This window comes from Ovis canadensis, chromosome 7, assembly GCF_042477335.2.
Source record: "Ovis canadensis isolate MfBH-ARS-UI-01 breed Bighorn chromosome 7, ARS-UI_OviCan_v2, whole genome shotgun sequence".
Lineage (NCBI taxonomy): Eukaryota > Metazoa > Chordata > Mammalia > Artiodactyla > Bovidae > Ovis > Ovis canadensis.
The window spans coordinates 13,206,943-13,215,000 of record NC_091251.1 but is presented as its reverse complement, the minus strand read 5'-3'; the positions used below and the strand labels follow the sequence as shown (position 1 = coordinate 13,215,000).

At 44.2% G+C, this 8,058-nt stretch overlaps 1 protein-coding gene across 3 annotated transcripts in view; it reads right to left on the bottom strand.

Moving 5' to 3' along the window:
- The window catches only part of MCC (MCC regulator of WNT signaling pathway), a 310,847-nt gene that overhangs the window by 240,267 nt on the left and 62,522 nt on the right, over positions 1 to 8,058 (bottom strand). The window lies entirely within an intron of this gene.

The window sequence follows — 8,058 nt, the reverse complement described above, 5'->3', positions numbered from 1 at the left end:
TAAAGGAGAAAAGACCAATGGTCTGACCTTTACTCAGGATGCTGAGCCCACTCCACAGACCTGGGGCTAACGTCCAACCATGTGTTATTAGTAACGATACTCCCCAAAGGCCGCCTCTCAGCTCTGCTTCTCCTAGGCTGGGCCAGATGGATTTTCTGTAATTATTTAGGGGTGAGATGACTTGGCTCTTGGAGCTGCACAAAATGAAAAGTGCCATGTAAACATTCAATTGTTTCACAATAAAGATGGGGTCTATTTTTTTTGTTTGTGTGTTTTTGTTTTTAAATCAATTCCAGGAACAGCACAAAACTATTCATTCTTCCTTTCACTTTCCATTTTTGGGGTTCTTCAAAAGTATGATTTTAGTACACATGAGAAATGAATCAAACAGGAATTTTCCTCTAAATAAAAACAACAGCTTCTTTTTTAACTTAGATTCCAGTAACCAAACACATACATGCCGCGGTACTTCCTGAAAGGAATTGCTAAATAAACTTATATGTGACTCAGCTTGCCAATGGATTCATTTCTTCAACACATTTATTATGAGAAAAGTAAATGACCTTCAGAGAAAGTATATTTAAATAGAATTCAGCACTTGAGAATTAAAAAGATCCAATAATACTTAGAGAAATTAGGTGAAGGGAATACAATAAAATGGTGAGCATGGATTTGACGGTCTTGGCATTTGAGAGCAGGCCGTCTGGGAAACTCTCCCGGCCCACGTCCTCTCCCTAGCAGGCATACACAAGAAGATTCAGGGCTCGGATAAGCACATCTTCACTTATGGTGCAAAGACGTGTCTCTGCCTGGGCATGGAATCTGCTGCAGAAAACCATTTTGATAAAAAGAACTTCAGACTTCCACTCCCACAGGAAAAACAACAGTTCTGTGGGGCCATCCTTTTACTGCAACCATGCAGAAGCAGAAAGAACCAGAATCTGAACACTCTGCTCACTTTACTTAATTTTAGCAACCGTAAGACGCTGGCAGGGTCTGCCAGACTGTTCGAGAGCCCAGAGAGGAAGGCAGCATGAGCAGGGCTCCTGCAACTGTGTGCTTGGGGCCCTGACCTGAGCAGGCTGGACTTCCCCGTGTTCATGGGGGAATTCTACAACAGGGCAAGATGCAGCTGGCAGTACCCACCCTTCAGTCTCCTCTGATCTACCCAAGAGGGCATGAGACGGCAGCTTGATCTTGGATTTGAGATGACACTGCTGCCGTTACTGCATAAACCGAGGCCACTAATAATCTAGAATGCAAACGTCAACCACTCCCAGAGCTGCTGGCAGCCGACAGGGACACCCCGAGGAGGCCGTGTAGTTCAGGAGTGCAGGCTCTGGAACCAGACCCCTTGCTCCAATCTCACCTGTGTCGCTAACGAGCTATGTGACTTTGGACAGGTCACTTAACTTTTCTGTCTCTACTTCATCATCTGAAAAATGGGGACAATTATATTTAAGGCTACTGAGGAGTGAAGGGTTCATTATGCTAATGAATTAGTGCTTAGGATGAGGCTGGGCATACAGTTGAATGCCATATATTATTATCTTCATTATAAGCGTTGCCAACTATCGATATTATAATTTCCCAAGTGAGGCGCTCTCCATGCCAGCAATAACACAGTAAGCTCAAGCTCAAGTTCAAGACAGAGCAGAAGAGCCACCAGACACTCAGAGAAGAGAAGCAAGCTCCCCCCAGAGCTGATCCAGTGTCTTCAGTGGGACCATGTCAGGGCCGGGTTGAGAGGCTGGTCCAGGAGTGTGTTCCCGAAGGGTCCATTCCCAGAAGACTGCATTTATAATGAAGCTTAAAAAATAAGAAGCCAGAATGTGTACATTAAAATAAAAGAAATGAGAGCCTGAAATTAAGCTGTATTCACTCTAACACTTTTTTTTTTTTTAATTGGGAAGAAAAGTAGTAAACGGGGCTCCTAGAGAGCTCTTGGGGGCTTCATTAAACACTTGCTAATTGACTGAACTTGCCTTCAACTTCAAAGAGAACTTGGAGATGTATATGCCTTCTGGGAATAACTCTTTTGAGTATACAATTCATTAAGTATCTGGCTTCTTAATAGGGATCACAGAATACAGTTTATATGTAAGTTAAATATCTAATTGGTATAAATACATTACTCAGCTCACTGAGGCAAAAATGTGAACATTTTACTTCTTTTTAATGAGTACACTTTTGGCCATCAGATTTAAAGCTAACATCACAGAAATGTTTGAGCAGCATATTCAAAGATATTTTAATAAAATTTAGGTACTTCCACTGACATCATGTTCCACATGACGGGGACATAAATAGGCACAATCCATGAAGAGCTAGTGTTTATTTATCTTAACATCTTTAACATACTTTTAATGGAGAAATCCAATTAAAAAACTGCAAACTAGGAAAACTGGTGCCTCCAGATTTAGGAGGTCATAAAACTACCTAATATTATTTCTGCCAAGGAAAATGCAAGTTAAAGTTCAAATCCACAGAAGAGTCATTTACATTAAATGATAGCTGTTCACCAAGGAAGAGGGGAGAAGTGGGCTGGCAACACAGAGGCCTCTGGCTAGTTATAGAGAAGGCACAGGAACACAAGTGGGCTACTAGAAGGTGTCCGAGAAATAAAACAGGACTTTCTCATGGCTCAATCTCAGCTCCACCGTAACTTCCGAATGAATCAGAAACTTCCAAGTCTCTCAACACCAAGGCAGGCAGGAGTTTTGATGTGTGTTGGCTGGATGCAAAATATTGCTGGTGATTTAATTTCTTCTAAGGCAAGAGCCTGGAGTGCTGCAATTCATGTGGTCGCAAAGAGTCGGACATGACTGAGCGACTGAACTGAACTGAACTGAACGCAAGAGCAATGAAAAGCAATCAGGGTCTTCTCATGCTTGAGGTGTCAGAATTGAAATATTTTCCTGCTGTTGCAACAGCAGAAAAATAATTCCCATGCATTGAGTAAGATGGAAAGGGAGGTAGGTATAAATTAAAGGAGGCCTTCAGAGGTGAAGGAAGGAAGTATACTTTGTGGATTTTCCCTCCTTTAACAGTAATAGAAACATTCAAATATTTCTGGCTGTTAGATTGGCATCAGACAGACATCAAGAATGCAGCTATATTTGGCTTCCCATACAGCATCAGCAGCAGTCACAGTAACATACACTCAACCTCACAGTTATTCAAGTTTAAAAAGTAGGCAATGCAAGAATTACAAAGCTCTGGGGTAGGGACAGCTGGGTAGTTTAGACTATAAAATGTAGTAAAATATCCATTTACGTTTCATGCCTATCACTGCCTGCTAATGTAGACATTCTTAAAACAGGCTGATATGCTTTCGGCACTTTCAGAAATGGCAGTACATTTGGTGTGTGGGGGGGTGGAAATGTTTGTTTTGTAAACAAAACAATTATCTCTCATACAACTGAACACTGGGAGATAAAGACCAAAAAACCACCCATACAATCACTTCCCACAACTGATTATTAGCATTTTGTATATTTCATTTCAGTCTTTTTCTTTTTTCTGTGAAGGCAGTTAAACGTAACACATGAAAAACTCAGTTTGGCATTTCATTCTCTCTTCTTCAACTCCTTGCTAAAGCTGTTAAAACCTGGTCACTTAAGTAAAACCAGACTTTGCTCACAGATTTCTCCCAACCTTAAGGTTCTGTGGTGGTGGTTGTTTGTTTTTAATTCAAAAACAAACAGTGTTAATGCTGAGTTGAAAAGATAGACAAAGCCAGGAGATTAGAAAAAACCTGTCAACACATTTCTGGAACTCGGGAGTTGCCCAGTGTTTGCCCTCCCGTGGGGTGTAGGGAGGACACCATCCAGTTCTTACCAGGGTTTGCCTCTGTCTCAAGGTGATGGCATGTGGCAACAGGAAAAGGCCCAGGGTCTCAGTAACGAAATTGCAGTTTTGATTTTTGTTAAATAGCCATTTAGAACTTAAAACACATGTTCTGGGGAAATAGTACAAGAAAGAGGTTGGAGAATACTTCTGCAAAACCTACTTAAATTGATGTAGCTTAAAACAAAGATCACACAGATGAACCTATTTGCAGGGCGGCGACAGAGATGCACAGGAAACAGACTTGTGAACAAAGCAGGGGAAGGAGAGGGTGGGGATGAACTGAGAAAGTAGCACTGAAACATACGCATTCAGTTCAGTTCAGTCTCTCAGTCATGTCCGACTCTTTGCGACCCCATGAACTGCAGCACGCCAGGCCTCCCTGTCCATCACCATCTCCCGGAGTTCACTCAGACTCACGTCCATCGAGTCGGTGATGCCATCCAGCCATCTCATCCTCTGTCGTCCCCTTCTCCTCCTGCCCTCAATCCCTCCCAGCATCAGAGTCTTCTCCAATCAGTCAACTCTTCGCATGAGGTGGTCAAAGTACGGGAGTTTCAGCTTTAGCATCCTTCCTTTCAATGAACATCCAGGACTGGTCTCCTTTAGGATGGACTGGTAGGATCTCCTTGCAGTCCAAAGGACCCTCAAGAGTCTTCTCCAACACCACAGTTCAAAAGCATCAATTGTTCAGCGCTCAGCTTTCTTACAACTCTCATATCCATACATGACCACTGGAAAAACCATAGCCTTGACTAGATGGACCTTTGTTGGCAAAGTAATATCTCTGCTTTTGAATATGCTATCTAGGTTGGTCATAACTTTTCTTCCAAGGAGTAAGCGTCTTTTAATTTCATGGCTGCAGTCACCATCTGCAGTGATTTTGGAGCCCAGAAAAATAAAGTCTGACACTGTTTCCACTGTTTCTCCATCTATTTCCCATGAAGTGATGGGATCGAATGCCATGATCTTCGTTTTCTGAATGTTGAGCTTTAAGCCAACTTTTTCACTCTCCTCTTTCACTTTCATCAAGAGGCTCTTTAGTTCCTCTTCACTTTCTGCCAAGGGTGGTGTCATCTGTGTATCTGAGGTTATTGATATTTCTCCCGGCAATCTTGATTCCAGCTTGTGTTTCTTCCAGTCCAGTGTTTCTCATGGTGTATTCTGCATGTAAGTTAAATAAGTAGGGTGACAATATACAGCCTTGACATACTCCTTTTCCTATTTGGAACCAGTCTGTTGTTCCATGTCCAGTTCTAACTGTTGCTTCCTGACCTGCATACAGATTTCTCAAGAGGCAGGTCAGGTGGTCTGGTATTCCCATCTCTTCCAGAATCTTTCCTAGTTTATTGTGATCCACACAGCCAAAGGCTTTGGCATAGTTGATAAAGCAGAAATAGATGTTTTTCTGGAGCTCTCTTGCTTTTTCCATGATCCAGCAGATGTTGGCAATTTGATCTCTGGTTCCTCTGCCTTTTCTAAAACCATCTTGACCATCTGGAAGTTTACGGTTCACGCATTGCTGAAGCCTGGCTTGGAGAATTTTGAGCGTTACTTTATTAGCGTGTGAGATGAGTGCAATTGTGCGGTAGTTTGAGCATTCTTTGGCATTACCTTTCTTTGGGATTGGAATGAAAACTGACCGTTTCCAGTCCTGTGGCCACTGAAACATACGCATTACTGTATGTAAAACAGAGAGCCAGTGGGAATTTGCTGTATGATGCAGGGAGCTCAACCTGGTGTTCTGTGACAACCTACTGGGATAGGATGAGGTTAGGGGCGGGACGAAGTTCAAGGAGGGGGTTTATAAGACTTATGGCTAATTCATAATTATGAATACATATGGCAGAAACCAACACAACGCTGTAAAGCAATTATCCTTCAATTAAAAATAAAAATTTAAAACATGAATAAATAAAGCAAAGGTCTCAAAAGGAATTGTGACAATTCACTGAATTGTGGAAAGAATATTCACCAATCTATTTATTTCTCACCTTGTCCCATAATACCTAGTTTGTGCTTATAAGGTGCATAAAATTAACGCAGGAGGGAAACAATTGCTGAATATGCAGAAATTGGCAACACAAACTGTAAAATCTCAAACTACTTAATTGCGAAACAGAGACGCTTGGAGACTATTAGTTTATATAGTAACATCAGCATTGCTCTTGCTTGCTACCATATTAATAACAAGATTTCTTTATAAAAGTATGTCCTCTGTTTCAACTGGGACAACCCCAGGAATAAATCTGTCACTGGAACATCTCATGATACCGTGAGACTCTTTCAGAATTAAACTGAGTAATAGGAGCGTGGGAGCCCAGAAGGGCAACTCTGAGAGAAAGCAGGACTACTTTCATAGAGCAGTGGTTCTTAATCTCCTTCAGTCAGCCCCCTCTTAATCTGGTAAATGGAATGGACCTTCCCCTCATACATTTTCAGGGGTTTGATTGATGTACCTGCTGAAACCACTCAGATTCCTGGGACCAGGACCCCAGGTAGCAGAACGGGGCCTCAGCCACGACTAGACAGGACTTTGGCGGTCAAGTCCAGATGGGGTGGGGATGAAGGTCCGGCACACCAAATACAGCATATTTGTGGCAGATCCTCCAAGAGGAAACGGGCTGCGTGGACGGAGCCTCAATTTGGGAGGCTCATCTTAGTCAACCATGGTGTTTATACTCATTTGTCACACACACACACACAGACACACACACACAGACACACACACACACACAGACACACAGACACACACAGACACAGACATAGACACACACACAGACGTGCGCACGCACACACGCACACACACACACACACACACACACACACACACACACTGCTCATCGGTCAGCTTTCCCACAGCGAGCTGCCAACTCCTCTCTGGGTGAAATCCAAACACCGAAGCCAGGTACTACCAGTTTCTGATCATTACCTGGTCTCCTATTTCCAACTCAGTCTAGGTGATGGATTCTTCGCATGGAGCCCAGGTTGAGCCCGTTCAGGTCATTCATTATATTGTTTGTATCCTCCAATGGCTCCTCTCTGCCTGCTTTAAAAAGGCCAAATCCCACTTTCTGGCTTCCTAGTGTGCAAATTTAATCTTCACAAAGTGACTATACTTGGCATGTATGAAGCAGAGAACGGTGGGGAGTTGTCACTGCCCGGCCCATTCCTCTCCCTGCGGCCCATTCCTCTCCCTGTGGCGTGGTTTGAGGAAGCACAGCATGAGTCCCCCTCCCCAGGTAGGGGCTGGTCTGGGGTCGGAGCCTGACCCAAGTGAACCTCCCCTCAGCCCCGTGTGCACGAGCACGATGAACGAACAGAAGGGCAGAGAGTCAGGCCCACAGGGAACACCGGGGCCTCAGGGTTTAGCCAAGGGCACTCCTAGACATACAAGTTATATGAGCTCATTTCGTTGTTGTTGTTTTAGTCTAATTTGGAATAGGTTTGAACTTTCAATCGAAATAAATCTAGAATTTAAACCGTATTGAACTGACCTGCCTGTGACAGATGTGCCATCTGTTTATAAGGCAATAGGAGAAAACAAGTCCAGATTGTTGAACAAAACAGGATGGAAGGATGTCACACAAGCCCCATACTCCGTATAGCTTCACTGAGCTGCCCTCCTCCTACAGCTGATTTTATAGTTCAGCGGGACTTTTTATCGTAAGGGCAGTTACAGTGGAAATTGCTTGGATGCCACATTTCCCTTCCTCAGAAAACTGAATGCTGACTGAAACAGTTTCCAGCCCTCTAGCTTACACTCCACTCAGAGCGAGCTGGGGGACTTCACGCAGTTAGCACATCAGCTGCCACAGAGGAGGACAGGGCAGTGTGCGCTACGGTCAACGAGCAGGTGCGCTCCAGGAGCCCCAGCCTCAGCCGCAGGAGAGCTGAGAACCGGAGCAGGCCCTCACGCACCACTGCGGACAAGCACAACACTTCACGGCGTCTCCCCTTCCCTTCTGCCTCGTGGTCTCCAGCTCCTGATAAAGACCCGTGAGTGAGAGGTATGTGGCTTTCACCTACGCCATCCTCCCCTCAGCCAGCTGCACTTGCATTCGGAGTCACAGAACGTGGACCTAAAAGGCCCTTTAGGGAACAGACCCTCATCCACAAACGAGGAACTGGGTCCCAGAGCAGGGAAGAATTCAACTCAGAAAACCACACCTAGGTGGGTGGAGAACCCCGTCCCTGTCCCACAACACT